Genomic DNA, 20,669 nt, shown 5'->3' on the forward strand with positions numbered 1-20,669 from the left:
GCCACCCCCCTCCCCCCTCCCCCCGCCGTCACACACGTTACCCTTTGTTCATCAGCTCATTCAACAGATGTTTAGGAAGGGTCTGCTATGTGCCAGGCGCGGGTGCACAGGATCAGCTTATAGGCTGGAGGGGAGAAAGCCAGTAATCACACAGCCACACAAATGAATATCTAACTACCAACCGCGGCAAGTGCTCTGGGGTAAATGAACATGGTTCAGTGGGGGGTTTAAACCGAGGACCCTGGCTGGCCAGGTAGAGGAGCAGGAGTTCACAGAGGACCCTGAGCAGGACATGAGGAAGAGAGCACCAGAGGGTCACAAGCCACAGAAGGAGAGGGTGGAGGGGCATTCAAAGGGGCCAAATGCCGCTGAGACATTGAGTAAGATGACAGAAAACTGTTCTTGGGGTAAAGCACAAACTTCTTAGTATGGCCATCAAGACCCTTCAGGATGGCCTCACTGAGAGCTCCACCCACCCCTGGCCGCAGCAGTCACCGTGCCTACCTTGCAGTTATTTGCACTGTCCTCCCTGCCTGGAATTCCCTTCTCCTCCTGGCAAATACCCAATGATCCCACAAGTCTCAGCTCAAAAGCCACCTCCTCCATGAAGCCTTCCCTGACTACCACCCCTCTGGTACAGCATGTCACTACATCCTTGGGTGTTCCCTTAGCACTTAGTGCAAACCTCTGTTGGAATACATGGCAGACCAGTTGGGCCTGCCCAATGCCCTCTCCCCTCATCTTCCTGCGGGGAAGCAATTGTCCCAGGCCCAGCAGTACATTGGGATGGATCTAATCCGATTATGATAATCCTATGGTCTACTTTTCCAGCCTCCCTTGCAGTTAGAGGTGGCCGTATGACCCAATTCTGCCCAATAAGACATGAATATAAATCTATTGCAGCAGGCAGGGTTGGAAAACCTTTGCCTTCCACTCTTTATTCCATCTTGAACACAGATATGATGGCTGGAGCCATGGCAGCCATCTTGAGGCCATGAGGGAAAAGTCAAGGACATTACAGAAATCTTGGTTCTGATACTATTGAACTGCTGAGCCAAAGCTAGCAGCAGACATACTTGGACTTCTTGTTTTGTGTGAGAAACAAAGCCTTCTTCATTTAAGCCATTGTTGATTGGGTTTTCGGTTGCTGGCAGCTGAGTGCCTCCCTAATAGCCAGTACTTTACAATTTATTTGGTTGCATGTCTCCTTTCCCTACTTGAGAGAAGGGATCCTGCCCCATTTGTCTTCAGGGCCTTCGCATTTAGTAGGGTGTTTGGCAGTGAGGCGGGGCCCAGTAAGGGTCCATTAACTTAAGATTTCTGAGGACCAAGGCCACTCCCAGGTGGAGGTGGAAACAGCAGTGACTTCAGAGTCTTAGTACTAGAGTTGCCAGGTAAAATACAGGATACTCAGTTAAACTGAATTTCAGATAAATCATGAATAATTTTTAAGTATAAGTAAGTCCCTTGTAATATTTGTGATATACTAAAAGCTATTTATTGTTTATCTAAAATTCACATTTAACTGAGTAGCCTGTATTTTTATTTGCTAAATCTACTTAGGGCTATTTTCCACAAAGCACCCTCACCTGTGTTCAGGGGCTCTTCAGTGGGCGTGGGTGGCGGGGCCTTATCCACAAGGGGAGAGGCTATTCCTGGGGCCAGAGCTTGGACAAAATGGGATGAGATGACTCTGGGAGCCTCACCGGCTTTCTGGCTGCAGAATGTGTAAGAGTGAGGCTGGAGAGAAGCCCCACTGTGAGTAACAGCCATTACCAGGAGGACCAGTGGGATATATGGAGATGTTGGGAACAATGGATCAGACTTTCCAGAAGGGCAGTGCTGAGACCAAGCCCTTCATGTCCCCTGGCAGAGGCAAGCACGGAGCCCTCCCCACACTGGCCTGTGGGTTGGAAGTACTGACGAGTTGGTGTCGGGTCCACCCTGCTTCTCCCACTCCAGGGCCTCTCATACAACCCACAGCACCTCCTGTCCTGCTTGGCAGGCTGCCGGATGTCTGCCTGTCTCCCTGTGTACCGGCCAGTCCCTTGAGGATTCTTTCTTCATGGCCCCCCATCTGGTGCAAAATAAAGGGCTCCGTGATGAAATGTGGAACTTGAGGCCAAGGCAAGGGATGCAGTGCCAGCTTCCTTCAGCCTCAGCTAAGGATGCTCCTGGGCTCCCTCCCTGACTCCTTCATTGCTCATGCGGTTCTCAAAGGGTGCGACCAGCCCCTCAGTCCCTGGCCTCAAGGGCTCCTAGGCCTGGAGCTGAGTCTCAGAAAGGAGAGGAAGCTGGGTTCCTTGAAGAGCCACCTAATAATACAGGGGGTGCCATCTGACCCAGGCAGGCCTTCCAAGATCATTGTAAATGCCAGGACTACCACTAACAGAGCCACCATCCTGGAAATGTCCTGGGAGGCTGGAGCAGCTCCCTCAGCACAGGCTCCTGTGGCTGGGCTCTCCAGACTTTTCACCTGGCCAGTCAGGTCCCAGGCTGTGCTGAGGGCCTACTGTGTGCTCACTGTTGACCAAAAGAAAAACACACAACCTAAGAGTTGTAAGTTTCAGTTTTTATTCAGGGGGCTTACTGAAGACTATAGCCCGGGAAACAGCCTCTCAGTAGTTTTGAGGAGACTGCTCTGAACAGGTAGTGGGGAAGAAGCCAGGATACATGTATATATGATTTTGGCTACAGAATACATACAATCAAGTATACCTTTTGGTAAAAGGTCACTGCTAGTCACAAGAAACAGGTATCTCAGTTAATGGTTTTAGTGCTTTTTCTATGTCTGGGAACGTGCAAGAATCTGGGTCCATTAAAATTCTTCCTGAGATGTATCTAACTATCTAAGTGGCCTGTTTTTGCAAAGAACAGAGTGCCTCATCCTGTTCTTGGTGTTGAATTCCTTTTGGGCTTCACTGTAGGTCAGCGACTGCAGTGGCTAATGACTTGATCCTTGAAGAACTGGATGGTGGGCAACATTCTTTGTTTGACATCAGGTAGGATGTGGATCCACTCAGAGCCTGGGAACAGACCTGGTTGTGGTCCAGGCCCTGCCACTGACAACCTGTATAATCTTCAGCAAGTCACTCCAACTCTCTGAGCCTCAGTTTCCCCCTCTGTAAAACAGGGCTTATAACTACCTCCTGGGGTTGGTTGCCACAGCGAAAGATTTGCTCATGTAAAAATAGTCTGTAAGCTGTAAAGAGAGGTGGATGAAGGCGTGGACCATGTGGGCTGGGGAGTGCCTCTCCCATTGATAATAATAGTCTTCCCTCACTCTAGGAAGGACAGGTAGGAAAATAAGATCTCGATGGCTTAAGTCCCAATATTATCTATTGCTGTATAACAAATTACTCCCAGATCTAGCAGCTTAAAATAACAAATATTTATTATCTCACAGTTTTTGTGGGTCAGAAATTTGAGAGCAACTTTACAGTGTGGTTCTGCTCAAGGCCTCTCTTGAGGTTATAGCCAAGGTGTCATCGGAAGGTTTGACTGGGGCTGGAGGATCTGTTTCCATTTCCCACTCATATGGCTGTTGGTGGGAGAGCCCAGTGCCTTGCTGGCTGTTGGCAGAGGGCTCCATCCCGTAGCACATAGGTCTCTCCATGAGGCTGCTTGAACGTACCCACGATGTGCCGGCTGGCTTTTCCCCCAGAGCTGGTGATGGAAGAGAGAGTAAGGCAGAAGCTATGATGTCTTTTATGATCCAGTTTTGGGAGTCACAAATCATTCTTTCTGCATATTCTACTGGTCACGTAGGCCAGTCCTGGTACAGTGTAGGTGGGGACTACATGACGACGTGACTATCAGGACGCTGGATCATTGGGGGCCATCCTGGAGACTGGCTACCACAGTCCCCTGCTCCAAGATTTATACAACCACCCCTTCTCCCTCGTATACCAGGAATCTGGCCATCACATTCCTCTCCCCCTTCACCCTCACTCTCTCCTTCAGTCACCAAAGCCCAGGATTGGGCCTCTACAATACCTCTTTCACCAGTTTCCCCATTTCTCCCCTCTGTTCCCACCCAGGTAAGATCCTTGTCACTTCGATCCTGAACACCCAGGCTCTTCTAATCCAAAATGTACGTATTGCATAAAACTTTTGTTGGCTCCCCAGGATACACAGATTCCTGGGCGAGACACTCAGCCCCTGCTCACCACTCCTCGATGGACCTAACTTGAGCTTCACCAATGTTCTCTAAGCAAAGTTGTACCCCTTCATTGACCTTGTTAGCTCTGCCTGGAACACATTCTTTTTGTCTGTCTGTAAACCCCCTAGGCATCCTTCAAAACCCATATCCCATAACCCTTCTCTAACTGCCCAGGACAGTTAGTCTGTCCCTCCCCAGATACCCTCAGCCTCTGCTCACAAGCCTGCAACCATCTATTGATAATTACCTGCCAGGCTCTCCCTTCACAACTATGAGCTTCCCCAGGGGAGGCACAGAGTCTGGCTCATCTCAGGGTCCTTACAACAAAGCCCAGGACTGGGCACATCTGCTGACTAGTGCTGGGAATGATGCAGGTAGGGGCTGGAGAGAAGATCAGACAGGACACGTTTAGCTGTGAGTAAGAAAACCCAACTCAAATTGGCTTAACATATGAGGACCTTCATTATCTCACACAGAGAGAAGTCCAGAGGCAGGTGGGCAGTTGGTGTGGTATGACCAGCAGTTCAGGAACTGTCTGCTGTGCGGTCCCCATCATTGGCTTTGTCCTCGGGCCAGTTCCCCTCACGGCCACAAGAAGGCTGCACGAGTTCCTATGTCACCAGTGGACATGACAATATCCAGAGGCAGAAAGGGGCCATTTCCTCTAGTATCTTTCTCTTGGGAGCCAGGAACTCCCTCCCTGCAGCCTCCCAAAAGACCTCCCCTCCTGCTTCATTGGCCAGAGCCAGGTCATGTGTCGCTCCTAAGCCAGTTGCCATCAGGGAAACCACCTGGGCACAGGGGCTATTGGGAGGCAACCAGCCAGAGCGAGAGGGAGTCACAGCCTGACCATGAGAGGATGTGGGGGACAGTTATGGATGGAGCTGGGAAATGGGGAGAGACTTTGGCATGTTTAGATCAAGCAAGGTGAGATGTTGAGGAAATAAAGTTGCTAGGGATGGGTCTCCAGACCCCTCCCAACTTAGTCATCTTTCTATTCATTCATTCATTCCTTCAAATAGTGATTGAGTAGCTAGGTGCTAGGTCCTGGGTCAATCCTATGAAGTGCGTATTATTATTTTTATCTTAGAGTGAAGAAACTGGGCCCAGAGATGGCATAACTTGTTCAAGTTCCCAGAGTATGTGGGAATTGTCATATCTGTCTGGCTCCTGATGCAAAGGTCTGAGTCCCCCGAAGACAGGACCGCAGGGGGCTGGGGAGGGTGTGTGTCCCGAATGGGCCTCACTCCCCGGGGCCTTGACCAGCCCCCCAGGAAGCCCGGGCCTGGCTGGATGGGGCTTCTATGCTGTTTGTAAGGGGCCAGGGCCTCAGCCAGGGCAGAAGCTGTCTGGGAATCAGCTCCAGCCTCAGCTGCTCCTCACGGGGGCACTTGGCGGGGGCGGGGGGGGGGGGGGCGTTTCTCAGATAAGATACAGATACACCAGGCTCCACCCCTAATCCCTCACAGCATACCTCTCTGTCCCATAAAAGACCACCATGGGCTCAAGCCCTGGGAAGGCAGGACGGTCCTCAGCCCAGGACCTGCCCCAGGTGGTTGGCCCTGCCCAGGGCACCCACACCTCCAGCTGCCCAGGTAGGTGCTTTCTCAGCATGGGGCAGGGTAGGATGGAGGGGGAGGGGGCCAGAGGCTAAGCCCCAGAGGCGGCAGGCTTGCTGCTCCACCCCTCCTTGGCCCTCCTGGGAAGCCAGGTTCAGGTCAAGTAGGGCAGAGAGCAGGCTGCCTGCTCCTGGAAGGTCAACCAAAACTGCGAGTGAGAGCGGCTGAAGGCAGGAGGCGTGAGGATGCAGAGCCGCTGGCTGGGCTCTGCCCTGCCCTCTGTCCTGTCCCAGTCTGGGGGTGGGGGGCCTATCCCCCACCTGTGTCCAGACCTAGGGGTGCAGCAGGGAACGCCCTGGATACGGATGCTGAACCGAAGGCTCTAGTCACAGCCCTGCCATTCATTTACTCTGTGACATTGGGCAAGTGCTTCAACCTCTCTGGGCTGAGTTTTCTCATCTGTACCATGGGGAGGTTGCCTGTGATGATCTTGAAGCCTCTTCAGGGCTGACCATCTCTGCTTTAAGTTCGTGGTGGGACTGGGTGTGGGTGCCCCGCCCTCCTCTACCTTCCGCCCCATCTGCTCTCACCCTCATCCCATCCTGCAGCCATTTCTGACTTCCAGCCTTGGGCCTCCAGGCCAAGGACTGGAGACTTTGGATAACTTTTCAGGGCCTTGTGGGGCCCAGATCTTCATGGTCATCTTCTCTCTTCCCCAGAGGCAGGCTGAGCAGGCATTTTTATCGGAGAGAAGGGGAGTGGAATGCCCAAGGCTGCACGGCTGGGGAGGCCGAGGACTGGCCTGTGAAGGGCATGGGGCTGAGTCCCTGGAGAACCACCCCGAATTTCTCTAGCTCTGTGCTTCCTGGACCACCAGCAGCATGCAGATATGTGCACCTCCCCGGCGCCTGGCCTCCTGAATGGGACTCCTTGGCATGAACAGTGCCTGGGGGATTCCTCTGCCGAATAGTTTGGAAGCCACTGCTCTGGAAGACCCAGGATGGGGTAGGTAGTGAGACTGAGTCTCCTTTGCAAGCAGCCCTACAGAGATGGATGGGGGTGCCACTTGCAGCCTGGGAGGCTCCTGGACTCTCCGGGAGGTGGGCACCAGCAGCGTCTGGAACTGGGGGCCCCCAGGTACCCGGCTTAGGCCGGGAGTTAGGGTGTTCTCTGGAGACCTTTCAAAAAGGGGAGGAGGGAACTTCCCTGGCGGTCCAGTGGTTAAATCTCCGCACTTCCACTGCAAGGGGCGCAGGTTCAATCCCTAGTCAAGAAACTAAGATCCCACATGCTGCGTGGCATGGCCGAAGGAAAAAATATTTTTAAAATAAAAATAAAGGGGAATAAGTGCTCAATAAATATTGATCGAAAAAGATAAATAAATAAAAAGTAAAGGGGGGGGAGGATGACCTCGACAAAGGAGGCACCCTCTGCAAAGCAGGGCCAGTGGCCACGTGCAGGCTAGGCAGCCCAAGGCAAGGAGGGAGTTTCTAGGGCTCCTTCCTTTTCCTGCTAGACACTCATCCCCCTTGAAAAACACGTTCTGGGGAATGAGGCCAGAGTTGTTTTAATTTCCTGACCTACCACATCCTTTTCTCTTGGCAGACTTGGCAGAGCCAGTGTCGCTAAAATGATTAAAATAATCCTGTTATCACCCCCCTGGCTCCGCACAAGAGGCTTTCCTTCCTTGTGGGACACTACCCCCCAGAAGAGAAGGGTCTCTCACAGGCCCTGGAGAGCTACCTCTGGGGTTGAAAAGTCTCTCTGATCCCAAATGTGGACAAAGCCCCTCACCCAAGGAATTGCACTGAGGCCCACTTTGCAAAGAATCCTGTGAAAAGTAAGCCTGAAAAGCAAAACCCCAAAACAGTGATGGGCGACAAGAGGATTGTTCCATTGTCTTTTTCTAGAGAGCTGTCCTCCAAACTCACTGGTTCTACTGGTTCTGCCCCAGAGCTCCAGCTGTGGTCTCCCCCAGGCAGAATGCTAAGCTGGGATTCACTTCTGCCCCTCTCCCCCTCAACAGAAACAATCAACCAGTTTCCCTCATACCCAGACTCCAAGCATCCATCTTTAGAAATCAGAGAACATAATAATATCTCAGCAGATGATTTCCCCTCCCGTTAGCTTGTTTAATTCTCAGACCAACTTTGGAAGGTGGCTAGGTTCAACCCCATTTTACAGATGAGAAACTGAGGCCCAGAGTCAGAGGCAGATTTCCACGAAGCTAAGTCACTTAACTTTCAAGATCCCCATTTGCTGAAAACAGTGAAATGATCACTGAAGATGCACTAAGTGAGTTTTACCTTTCTGTCATTACAAACCATCCAACTGTGAATTTATTCAACAAAATGAAACAAGCTCTGGAAAATCGTATTCTTTTTCTTGAAGGGGACTCCTGTGAAAACTGCTGAGGTCCTGCCAGTGTCTCTTGGGGAGGAAGTGGCAAGACGGAGGCTCCAAGTCAGCGATCTTTCCCTCCACCACCTCCTGTCCTTCCTCCTGCCCCTTTCTACTTTCACCTCATCTTGTTGTTCCTACTGTTTTCAAGGTAATGTGTTGGTATGTTCTACTTGCCTTGTTTATCCGCAAAGGTGGGTGGTAGATTCATGGGAAATAACTGGGATAGATATTCTTACGTTAAAATAAGCCTGTCATCTCTGTTACGGGGGATTAGACTAACTCATATTGTAAAAGGTGGAAATTACACGGGGATGGATGTCAGCTCATTCAAAGGGAAACTTAAGCCCGTCAGAGCTTTCACAGATGGATGGGCTGCCTGAAAAAGCAGTGAGTGCCCAGTCACGGAATGTGGGCAAAGAAAGGCTGGAAGTCATTCGTTGCTGAAGAGGTGATTGCAAATTTAGGGAGGCAGATGCTGTGTAAGAGGGGACCCTGAGAGTCTGCAGGGGGCGAAAGCGAGGAAAGAAACCAACCTAGCGTGCCGGTGAGTGAACACAGGAGAGGAGGTCTCAGGATTGGGGTCGGGCTTAGAAGCCTGGATGGCCTCGGCTGGGGGGCATTATGTCAGCCCAGTGTCCCCACAGTTGGGGCAGGTGGTTGTCGCCAGGGCTGCTGCTCTTTCTGACTTTACTCCCAGCTCTTCTCTGCTCCCGCTGTGAGGTTTTCATTTCTGTCTGCATCGTCACTCTACCCCGACCCTGCCGGACACAGTGTAAGATACCTCTATGTTTCTCCAGCCAGGATCCAGGAAAAAGTATATCTGCTCATTACCTTATCACAGGTGCTGCACAGGTAGAATTTGACACCGGGAGGGACCTGAGAATCCAAACCCTTCATAAGCTCTCAGCTAGTCTGCACACAGAGCAGGACAGAGCCTCCGTTCCCTCATCTGTGATACAGGAACAATAGACCCCAGCTCTTGGGATTGGGTGAGGTTATAATTAGATCTGTGGTCCTCAAACTTCAGCCTGCATCAGCATCACGAGGGGGGCTTTTGTTAAAAGCCAGATCTCAGGATCCCCTCTCCCCCAGAATTTCTGATTCAGCAGACTTTGGAAGGAGCCTGAAATGTGGCATTTTGAACAAATTCAAAGGTAATACTGATGCTCCTGGTTTGGGGACCATACTTTGAGAATCATTCAACTAGACCAGTAGATTCTCTATCTTGGCCAGGAGACCACCAGCCCCTTAAAGCCAGGGACCAGCTCTAACTTATTTCCATTTCTGCTAAGGCCCATGGTAGGTGCTCTCAGGAAGTGCTGTTGCACTGAATGTAAATGGAAGCCAAGCAGGCTCCTCCTCAGAGGCTGTCTCTCAATGGCTGTCACTGGGTTCTGGTTGCTGTGTCAACAGCTGGAGCAGCAGGCAGGCGATATGGGGAACTAGTCATGCGGCTCTTTGCAATAGTGAGGAGAGGGGCGGAGGGCCTGACCTAGCAGCACGTGGACAAGAATGCGGAGGTAGGAAGGGAAGACGGGGCTTCCGAAACCTCCCATTACAGAGCCACCCTCCCATTGGCTTTGCAGCGGCCCCAAACCCAGGAATAATTTAAACTTTCGTTGCATAACAGAGAAAGGAACAAAGGGAAGGGGGCTGGGTGGGGGAGGGGCTCATATGTAGGAAACAGGAAAGAGGAAGGAACCCTGGTCCCTGAGAGCCAACAGACGCTTGGCTACTTCATGCCCATTAACCCATTTAATCCTCACCCAGACCCCAAGGGGCCGCATTACAAGGACCCACAGTACCCGTCCAAGGTTACACAGCTGTCTGGGCCTTGGCGGTGTCCAGATTGGAAATCCAATCTGCTGTTGCCAAGAGCTATGTTTGTTCTTTCATTTCAGGGCTGCCTCTTTGAAACTGTTGAACTTTGGACGAGGTTAGAGCACTAGGAGTGTAGGGTGGCAGGGGGGCTGTGAGGAAGGTCTGGGGACATTTTAACACCCCGGCGGGGGGGCCAGGCCAGTCATCATCTGAGCTTCTCCTTCAAAGCAACCACCCCCTCCTCTTTATCTGTTTTTGTGTTTGGATCCACCTGAGGTGTGCCTTGCCGTGGACATGCCACCCTCACCCCTGTTCTGGCCAAGGTAACCCCATAAGGCAGTGGTTCTCATATTCCAGTGTGGCTAAGAGTGAAGCTTGTTTAAAATGTCAGTTTCTGCCTTGCCTCTGGAGAGTCTGGTCCAACAGCTGGGGGTAGGGACGACCTAGGAATTGGCAGTTTTAATAGGCCCCAGGATGATTCTGATGTAGGGGACCCGTGAACTGCCCTTTGAGACATCCAGCCAGGGCCTCCGCTCTCTCCTGTACTTTCACTGTCCCTTCTGGAAGGCCCCAGGTCTCAGTGACTTCTCGTTCTAGCTCCCCGCTGCCCCTGCCCTCTCATCCTCTCAGCTGTTCCCTGGGAACAATTCACGTTGTCGCCAGACACTGTCTCCAGACAGGATATCCACAGCTGCCCCCCGCTGGCCAGCTCACCCTGCAGCCAGCAGGCCCACACACACCCAACTGGCTTAGTAAGCCCCGCAGCCAGGGCCTCTGCTCTTTCTCATAAGGACCTGGCTCCTGACCAGCCGGGGAGCCTTTGGGCAGGCTGAGCCAGCTGCCCCTGACATCAGAGGGAACTAGGATGTCTGCCCTTTGTAAAAGAGGTTTGGGCAGAGAACCATCCCATCAATGGAGAAAGAACAGACTTTGGGTGCACCAGCGAGATGGAGCTGCTTTATTTCGCTGCCTTAGTTTCCTCATGTGTAAAACGGGGGCAAGACCAAGTGCTCATCGGAGAACTTCAGGAAGTTCAGAGTCCCCCTAGGCACGAGGTCAGGCATGAGGTTTGGCCAGAGGCTTAGAGGTCGGGGAAGTGTGTCTTCAGGCTCCCTCCCTCTGCTCCTCTTTGACAATAAGTCTCACCTGGGTCCTTGCCTTCGGCCCTGCCGTCACAAATCCATCCTTTGGTCATCACCACGAACCTCAGAACACCTGGGAGAAGAGGGGGTGGCGGGGCAGGGTTTTTCTCCCCATTTTGCTGATAAAGAAACTGATTTCTTATCCAGGGAGGCTGTGCATCTGGTTAGCAGTCAAAGCAGAATTTGGCTCCTGATTTCCAGATGGAGGTCCTGTGCCTCTGTGCTCTGGTGACTGCCACATCCCTGGCTCTATAAGTAGACAGGGCAGCCCCTTTCAACACACCTGGAGTGAGTTCCTGCTCAAGGCAAGGGGTTGTGAAGTGGATCTTGGAGACTATGCACCCGAGAAGGAGGAAGCCGGAGTCAGAGGGAGCAGGGAAGAGTCAGGCTGACTGGGACAGGGGCCCTGAGAGGCTGAACCCTCCGAGGCAGAACTGCCCTGGGTGGGGCTGGGGGGAGCCTCCATCAGCATGAGAAATGGTACCACTCCGAAGCAAGAGTGGCACAAAGCCCCCCTCCTAGGCTGGGTGAGTTCCCCCGGGGGAAAGGACGGCTCCCAGGGTTGGGGTGAAGTGGGAAGGGTTTGGATGTGCTTGACACGCTGACCGGTGGGTACCAGGCCCCAGTCACAGTTTAAACACTTACTAGTTGTGGGATCTTGGGGAGCTTGGGACACATCCCCTCACCTCTCTGAGCCTCTATTTACTCATCTGTCAAATGGGACTCATAGAATATACTTTTGAGAGAAGATTTGCAGTAACACCTGTAGACTGCTTAGCACAGCGCCCGGGATCTAGTTGGTGCTCAATAAATGGTAATTAGCTCCTCCCTTCTGTCCCATAGCAAGTGGGAGCCCATTGCAAGTGCTCAGTGAACGTTTGGTTCTATAGAGCAGGGAGAGGCTTCAAGGGATCATGGCAATCAAGAGGTATTGATACAGGGTACAGTCCTTAGCTTTGTGGGATGTTATACGTGTAAAAGCTTCTGCTGTGGAGAGGAGCTTTGCTTTAGGGGTCACTTTCTGGCCCCCCCCAGCCCCTGAGCTTTCTGTCTGTTGTAGGTGCTCTGAGCTTTCAGGTTGTTCACATTCAGAAGAACCTTGTGGGAAGAGGGTGCGGGACGGCAGAGAAAGGCCGTATCCTGATGGCCCCCATCCCTCCCTTAGAAAACTACATCTTCCTGATGAGCCCTTAATGCAGTGGTACCCGCACCTTCACCAGGACAAACCTTCTTCCATTCTGTTCAGGGGAAGGACACAGCCCTTCCACAAGCAACAAAGCAGCGGCCTGGACAAGTCACAAAGTCCTTGTTCTGCCCAGACCACAGTCCATTTCCCTTCTCTCCCTCTCATTCCAGCCCTGGCTCTGGCATCCCTGCCCCGGCTCTGGCATCCCTGCCCCTTGGACCCTCATTCTCGTTCACCCAAGCCCAAGCCCCTCGACTCCAGGCTGCCTTTCCTGAATCCTCTGTGGCTCATCCCGCAAATGCCTCCATGCTGCCTGCATCTGGAAGAACCTGGGGCTTGGGAGGCAGAGAGAGAAGAGGCTTCTGAGACAGACCTGCCCCGGAGACACTTAAGACTGACGAGACATGATTTAAAGTAGGAAATATTCTGGGCCTTGGAGAGCTGGACAGTAGTGAGGGAGCCATCACTTCTGGAGGGATCAGGGCATCTTCCAGAGGTGGAAGCATTGGTAGGAGATGGACATATAAACATGGAAGAGAACGACATTCCTAGTGGCTCAGAGGAATAAAAATGCACAGCATGTACAAAACTGGATTCATCCAGTTTTGCTACAGTGTAGAATTTGTGTAAGAAAGTTATAAAGATTGAGCTGGAAAGATACATTGGGGCCAGATTTTGAACGCTCTTCCTGCATTCCAGACTAAGGCAATCCACTCATTCCACAAACTGCTGTGCCCCTTTATGAGAACCGAAACACAGATAGGAATCAGCCTCATCCTTTACAGTAACCAGTGTGGATGGGGGCTGGGGTGTGCCTGAGAACCTTGGAGGGAGTCTCAGGGAGAAAGCTTGATACACCAGATCCCTGGAGAGATTGAGGATCTGTTTCTTTTAAATTGTGCCGGGGGGAAAAAAATGAACTTTCAGAAAGAGGACACACAGCATGAGCCCTGTAATCATAGGGGTGGTTGGTTTGGCTGTGCATCCCCTGTACAATGTGACAACAGTCGGTGCTGCTTGATGGCTGGACTTTTAGGCTCAAGGGACAAAGCAAAGAACATACGTACAATGCAAATGCTGTCAAGCTCAATAATGAAAATATGGAAGTTCAGACAGCTAAGTGGGGAGACAGAGGCGGAGGTACAGAGCAAAGGGAAGGGCAAGGATGCTGAGAGCTTCATGGTATGGTGTGAAAAGATACTGCTTGCAGTGGATGGCTCAAGAAATAAAGGTCCAAGGCTATTATTTCAATTATAAAAATGATTAACAGAGGAAGTAAAATAGGTATATAAATAATTATGTTGACATGTGGGCAGGGGAGGCGGGCTGTGGTTTTAATAACCTAACTCATCATTAGCAGGACTCTAGAGGTAACACCTAAAATTTCGGACAACAGGCAGCCACGCAAACATTTCTTTACCAGCATGGAAATAAGGACCAGAAGCAAGTGCGAAACGAGGTAAGAAGTGATTCTTTCCGGGCAGTGAAGACGAGGCGTAACAGAGGAGAGCTGGCAGGAAACTGTTGTCTGTAACCCCACACGTGCTGAATTTTGATTTAAGAAAAATGAAGTGGATAGTCACTGTTCTTTACCTATTGGGAGCCAGTAAAAGAGTTGGTTCTTTGGCCAGTGACAAGGTTGTTTGAGTATTTTTAAAAGTATTTATGTATTTGACTTAGAATGAATAAAACATTCATAAGGCACAAAATGTGAAAGATACAAAGGGTGTACAGTGACGCTTCCTTTGCCCTTGGTCCCAGTTCTCCCAGTCCTCTAGAGACAACCAATGCTATCTCTTTTTTTCTTTCCACAGAGGTCATACACATACAACCAAATATATATACACAATATGTACACTTTTTCCTCCACTTTCCCCCACTGCAATGCTTTTAAAAACACCAACAGTAGCATTCTCTGCCTTGTATTGGCCATCATCTTGTATTTTTCGTTCATCAATTTATCTGAGAGATTGTTCTGTATCAGCAATGAGCTTCCTTATTTGTCTTCTTTATAGCTGGATGATATTCATGTTTGGATGGGGAAACAATGAATGACAGTGTCTTTTTCCACACAGCTCCACCGACCCTGTGTCATCAAACTTTCAGATTTTGTCATCATTGTAGGTGAAAACCAGTATCTTGGTCAACATTTTTTTTTTTTTTTTTTTGCAGTACGCGGGCCTCTCACTGTTGTGGCCTCTCCCGTTGCGGAGCACAGCCTCCGGACGCGCAGGCTCAGCGGCCATGGCTCACGGGCCCAGCCGCTCCGCGGCATGTGGGATCTTCCCGGACCGGGGCACGAACCCGTGTCCCCTGCATCGGCAGGCGGACTCTCAACCACTGCGCCACCAGGGAAGCCCTTGGTCAACTTTTAATTTGCATTTTTTCTACGTGTGGGGTTGAATAACTTTTCATATGGTTAAGAGCCATTTGTATGTTTTCTTCTGTGAACGGATGATTCCTATCTTTTGCCCCTTTATATTAATGTCTTTTTCTTATTAATTAGTAGAGGCTGTTTATTAGGCAAATATTTCCTCCTGGGTTTGTCCTTTGCCTTTGGACTTTGCCTGTAGATCTTTGTCACACATCGTTTTTTTTTTTTTACACATCAAATTTTGATTTTTAATCAGTTTACCTTTTTTAAAAAATTTTGGCCGCTTTGGGTCTTCGTTGCTGTGTGCGAGCTTTCTCTAGTTGTGGCGAGCGGGGGCTATCCTTTGTTGCAGTGTGCAGGCTTCTCATCGCGGTGGCTTCTCTTGTTGTGGTGCATAGGCTTCTAGGCACGTGGGCTTCAGTAGTTGCGGCACGCAGGCTCAGTAGTTGTGGCATGTGGGCTCTAGAGCTCAGGCTCAGTAGTTGTGGCACACGGGCTTAGTTGCTCTGCGGCATGTGGGATCTTCCCGGACCAGGGATCGAACCCTTGTCCCCTGCATTGGCAGGCGGATTCTTAACAACTGTGCCACCAGGGAAGGCCCAAGTTTTGATTTTTATGTAGTTTTCTCAGTCATTTATGGCTTCTAACTCAGAAAGTCCTCTTGGAGATTAACACAATTCTCCCATGGTTTCTTGTAGGACTTTTCCCTTTTCTTCTCTTTTTAAAAATTGTTTACATCTTTTATCTATCAGGAGTTTATATTAATGTAAGGTGTGAGATGTGTCTCCAACTTACATTTTTTTCCCCAGCTGGCTAGTGAGAGTATGTTTTGAGGAGGAAAGCTTAAGGGACAGGAAGGTAGGGCACTGAGCAGAGCAGTATAAGAGGAAGTTTCCCTGGTATAGGTATAGAAGAAACTGGAGGTGGCATTCGAGTCAGGAACTGCTGAAATCATCCAGGTGAAAGGTGAACCCAGGTAGGCCTAAACTAGGGTAGGGAGAGCAAGGAAGATGAGAAAGGGGGAGGGTGGTCCTGGAGATAGAATCCCTAGGACTCAGCTACTGGTTTAATGGTAAAAAGTAAAAGAAGATGCCTGTCTCCTGCCTCAGAGATGCTATTAGCAGAGAGAGAGAATTCAGTGGTATGTGTTCTGGCTTCACAGAAGCAGGGTGCAAGGATTCAGAGGCAACGTTTGAAGCCTCTCTGGGACACGCAGGGAAGATTGTTCAGCGAGGTGGTGAAAAGGTGACAGGGAGTGTCAGAGATCTGGGGGATGAATTTCCCTACTGCTCTCTTGAGGGCCTAGCATAGGAGTTACACATTCAGTCCCTTAGTTAGACAGGGGTACGCCCCACCCTGAGGGCTACTGCATTCAACCTGTCGGAGGGACTGATTCAATGGGGTGAATCAGACATGTTCCTGACAGACTGGAACGATGGAACCCTAAAACTGGGGCCACGGGAATAATCCTCTCCTTATACAGGCCTTTAGTATTTTCAAAGTAATTGGTTGTCGTTGGTGGCTCCCATTTTTAAAGATGGAGAACGGGTTCTGAACAAAGTGAGTTGCCCACTGTTCCAAAAGGAATTCGCAGCAGAGCCTGTAATAATAGTAACAACAACTTACATTTCTAGAGCACTTACTATCGCACTGAGCTAAATTATTTATGAACATGAGTTATATCATCTAATCCTCATAACCCTGTAATATAGGAACCACGGCAGGAGGAAAAGGTGGGCTTCTTATCCCCGACCAAGACAGCCTATCTTTCCAAACCCGAAGTGCCCTCTGCCCCCTCCTGCCTCTTCGGTCCAGTCCTTGTCCCCTGCCTGCTCACTTCCTGCCCCCCCGACCCAAGCAGGCCAGCATTCCAGTCCCAGGCTGGAGGGACCCCGACACTCTGTTCATGCAGGTTCGCCATTTTCAGGCGAGGGCACTGAGGTTCGTGGAGGAGAAAGAGTCGCGAACACACGCGAGCGGCGGCCGGCAGCAGGAGGCCAGAAGGCGCGGCTCACGGCTACTGCCCCCACGGAACTGTCAAAGGCGTGAGGGGACTGCCGCCCCCTCCGGGCCTAAGCGCGGAGCTCCGGGGTCCCACTGCTGAGCTGGGACTCTAAGGGGGCGTGGCCTTCAGGGCCGTACCAAGAGCGCGGATTCGCAGGGGGGAAGCCTGGCCCCAGAAACAAGCGCACGGCCGGGTTAGGCGGAGCGGCGCCGCCGTCGGCCACGCTCCCACCCCCGCAGCCGGCGCGGGCGGTGGTAGCGCCTCAGTGGTGTGGGCCTGCGTCCTGCTCAGGTGTCCGTACTGCAGCCGGCCGACCGTGGTGAGTACGTGCGTTCGCTGGTGCTGGGTTGGCGGGGTCCGGTCGCCAGGACTCTGGGTGCCCGGGCTCCGGGCCCCGACGCCTTCTGGCCGCCTCGGTCGCCCGGGCCCTCGGCATGGGGGCGGGCTCTTTGGCCGGGTCACTGCCCAATTCGCCAGACGCGGAAAGCGCGGCTCCCATTTCGGCCCTTCTTAGGGTGGCCCTTCCCCTCGAGCTGACCTCTCGCGGAGGCTTGAGGGTCGCCGTTTCCACGGCCGAAGGCGCCCTACCGGCCCTTCGGCGGAGGATCGGGTCTCGGCGTGAGAGGGCTCCAGACCCCACGCCGCCACCCTTGGGCTAAGCCACTTTTCCTCTCCGAGCCTCAGGTTCCCCGTCTGTACAGTGGGCCTCAGGAGGCGGCCACTTATTGGGTTCACTCACGTAGGACGCGCTCGATGAGTGTGGGTGGGACCCGAATCTGATCTCGCAGCATCAGGTGGGCTCAGTGGAGCCCGCCAGCCCGGCCTCTCCTGGGAAACGTTCTGCGTGCCGGCGGCATCCCTGGGGGATAATGCTCCTCGCGGGCAGGTGCCTTGGCAGGTGCTTTGCCGGGCTCTGCTGGGCAACCGTGACACCCTTAGCTCGTGGGAGCAATTGGGAAAGAGGTGGAGGTCTTCTGGGCGGCGGGGGCACTTGACCTCGACTTTTTGCTTTTCATTTCTCGATGAGAGTCACCATTGCGTGAGCCGGTGACCAGTACTGAGAAGTTTGGGGCCATTTCAAAGAACGTGGCTGCCTCCTCTCTTAGACCGACAAAATACAGCCTTCCTTCTGAGCTTGGCCGAAGTAGGGAATAGTGCCAAGTCCAAGGGAGACAGGTCTGGAATGGGTAGTCCTCGGTTGGAACCTTGGCATCTTGGCAGGACACAACTTCTTGGAGCCTCTGTTTCCTACTCAGTAGCCCAGATAGTGATACAGCCCACCCTGTAGGCCCCCACAGGGTTGAGGTTCAGAGGTTCAGAAGAGAGGGTCTCGGAGGGTGATATTGAGAACTGTGCCATTCCACGTAAGCTGAGCAGTTAACTAACCCTCTGGGATCCAGTGTCCTCACTGTGCAATGCTGTAATTCACAGGCCTACCTGTTTGGGGAGAAAGCATTGATTCATCAACCACTGACAAGTTCTGTCCACACAAGTCCCCTTTGAGTGGTTGTGGGCTTGGCTTGATCAGGAAAAAAGTCCAAACGTCCCGGTTAGTAAAGCAGTGCACCCAGAAGAAACCACTTTCTTTTCTTTGTGTCCCTCTATGGAGTTCTCATTTTCCTTTCGAGAGAATGGTCAGTTCTGGAGCTTCTCATGATTTTCATACCCCCTAGTTTAATCAGGTCTAAAAACGTGGTCTGCATTTCAGAGAACAGAATATTGGCTTCCAGTTGGGTTGTAGTGTTGAAAACTTCAGAGTGATCGTAACTCTCCCAGATCCTTCGTGTCTAGCACTTGAAAACGTTACAGGTAGGTTTGAGGTGAAAGGAATGTACTTCAGCACCTGGAAGTAGCAACCTTGACTGCAGTCAGCATGAGTAAGGCAGGTGAAACTCCTGAGTGGTATGAGTTTGTAAACAACTCATGAGATGTATGAGGTGCTTGTTGCCAGACAAGCCTTACATTTTAGGACATGCCGGTGACTTTGAATTGATCCTTCCTTAACCCTTTGAACATTAGGATCCGAGTTCAATAAAGTTCACGCGTTCTTAGGAGATAGACTATTTGAAATCAGAACTGCTTGGCAAATCCAGAACATTTACTTGTTAAACTCATGGAACATTTCAAGTTCATAAAAATGTAGCTCTTAAGCAACTTTTTTTCCCCCCCCAATAGAGGCTTCCGTAATTGTGGGACTTTTCATGGTTCCAGAGGGCCCAGCTGCCCTGGCAACATCTGCTTCCTCATGCTTTAGGAAGGAGGAGAGCCCTGGATGGGGTGGAGGGTGTGGTGTCAGGGGACCTGAGTCCCGGCTCAGGCACTAGCACTGTGTGCCTTTCACCAAAGCACCCCAGGCCCGGGGACCTCAGGTTAGTGCTGTGGGAGTTAACTTACATGTCAGATTCATTTAAAAATTAAAATGAGAAAAAAGTGAAATGGAGAAATGACTTTTTATAAAAATAGATTTTATTCTGTTTACAAAATTACTAAGTGCTCATTATTTTTAAAAATACTCTTATATCAGAAGGAGAAAAACAGATACCGTATGCTAACACATATATATGGAATCTAAATTAAAAAAAAGATTCTGAAGAACCTAGGGGCAGGACAGGAATAAAGACACAGATGTAGAGAATGGACTTGAGGACACGGGGAGGGGGAAGGGTAAGCTGGGTGGCATGGACTTATATATGCTACCAAATGTAAAATAGATAGCTAGTGGGAAGCAGCTGCATGGCACAGGGAGATCAGCTCGGTGCTCTGTGACCACCTAGAGAGCTGGGATAAGGAGGGTGGGAGGGAGACACAAGAGGGAGGGGATATGGGGATACATAATACGTATAGCTGATTCACTTTGTTATACTGCAGAAACTAACACACCATTGTAAAGCAATTATACTTCAATAGAGATGTTAAAAAAAAAACTCTTATAGAAATAGTCAATATAATAGTGAACATTCCTCATAGCCTTACACTGAGACAAAAAAATTACTGCTAGTGGTGTAGTATATATTCTCCAGATATTTTTCTTCACATATAAAAACATTTATTACCTAGATTTTTTTTTTTTACTTAGAACAGCAGGAATTTTTTACTATTTAAATTTAAAACACAGAATTAAGATGAAACTAGTCATGCTGTTCTGAGTCTTGCTTTTTATTACTTAACATTATGTCTTTCTATAGCACTATGTAAAGATCTACCTCATTCCTTTTTTAAAACCTCATTCTTTTTAAAAATGACAATACCCCAGTATCCAATATTATTGAAAAAAAAATTGTTGTTTGCAGCCTTTTACTGTTTTGAATTCTGCCGCAATGATTAGCCTTGTTCTTTATCTTTCAGCAATTAGACAAATATTTTTGCATAATGAATTCTTAGAAGTGGAAGAACTGGAACATTTTCGAGCTTTTAAATGTATTCATTTAACAGATGTTGATTACCTGTGATATATCAGGCACTATTTGAGGTGTTAGGCCTATAGCAGTGAACATAACACACAAGTCCTCCATGGCTGTGACACGTGGTTTGTCAAATGATGATATAATTTCAGATTTAACTTTTTACTATATGTCAGATTCATTTGAAAATTGAAAAACGACTGTTTTTTATAAAAATGTATTTTTTCTGTTTACAAAATTATTAAATGCTCATTATAAAAAGTCCTTCATAGCCTTACACTGAGACAGTTTCCAGATGGAGAAAAATAGTACAGAGGAGTATGTGTGCTTGTAAAAATGGGGTGACTTTAAATGTCAATCGATATTGCCAAACTTCCCTCCAAAAATGATAATATTATGTTCCCACCAGCAGAGACTCATCATTTTTTTTTAATTAATTATTTTTATTTTATTTTTGGCTGCGTTGGGTCTTCGTTGCTGCACGCAGGCTTTCTCTAGTTGCGGCGAGCGGGGGCTACGCTTTGTTGCGGTGCATGGGCTTCTCGTTGCGGTGGCTTCTCTTGTTGCAGAGCACTAGCTCTAGGTGCGCGGGCTTCAGTAGTTGTGGCTCGCGGGC

General features: G+C 50.2%; 1 protein-coding gene across 3 annotated transcripts in view; it reads left to right on the forward strand.

Moving 5' to 3' along the window:
- Nucleotides 1-16,855: 16,855 nt before the first annotated feature.
- Nucleotides 16,856-20,669, forward strand: part of LOC116739947 (NADPH--cytochrome P450 reductase) — a 59,678-nt gene continuing 55,864 nt past the window's right edge. Inside the window, exon 1 of one of the 3 annotated variants that reach the window (XM_032604904.1) lies at nucleotides 16,856-16,971. The gene's annotated coding sequence lies outside the window, so the exon portion shown is untranslated. The remainder of the gene's footprint in view (nucleotides 16,972-20,669) is intronic. The other 2 variants (XM_032604901.1, XM_032604903.1) reach the window with 2 other exon arrangements.

Source organism: Phocoena sinus, chromosome 15 (assembly GCF_008692025.1).
Source record: "Phocoena sinus isolate mPhoSin1 chromosome 15, mPhoSin1.pri, whole genome shotgun sequence".
Classification (NCBI taxonomy): Eukaryota; Metazoa; Chordata; class Mammalia; order Artiodactyla; family Phocoenidae; genus Phocoena; species Phocoena sinus.